We start from the raw sequence: 475 nt of genomic DNA, 5'->3' as shown, positions 1-475 counted from the left end.
GCAAAGGTGTACACATTGAGAGCAGTGAAGGGGACAGATTCGAAAGAAAGAAATCAAAGGGTTTGAGAATGAGTAGGCTGTATGAGTGTGAGAAAGTTCTAGAATATCTCAAAGCCTTGGGTAATTGTGAGTAGTGCTACCCAATAAGTGTGAATGACTACAAATAAAAGGAATAATCAAATGAACAGTGGGTCTACTATGGAACATCCTTCTTTATATATGACGCCATCCAATAAATATGTTTTCTTTACAAGTTTGTTTAACCATAAAATAAAAGTGGCCCTGGCTGGTTTGGCTCAGTGGATAAAGCATTGGCCTGCAGACTGAAGGATCCCAGGTTCGATTCTGGTCAAGGCATATGGCCTAGGTTTCAGGCTTGATTCCCAGTAGAGGGCATGTAGGAGGCAACCAATGCATGATCTCTCTCATAATGTTTTCTCTCTCCCTCTCTCTTCCTCTCTGAAATCATAAAAAT

Source organism: Myotis lucifugus, unplaced genomic scaffold, assembly GCF_000147115.1.
Source record: "Myotis lucifugus unplaced genomic scaffold, Myoluc2.0 scaffold_1064, whole genome shotgun sequence".
Classification (NCBI taxonomy): Eukaryota; Metazoa; Chordata; class Mammalia; order Chiroptera; family Vespertilionidae; genus Myotis; species Myotis lucifugus.
Note: the sequence above shows the minus strand (reverse complement) of the source record.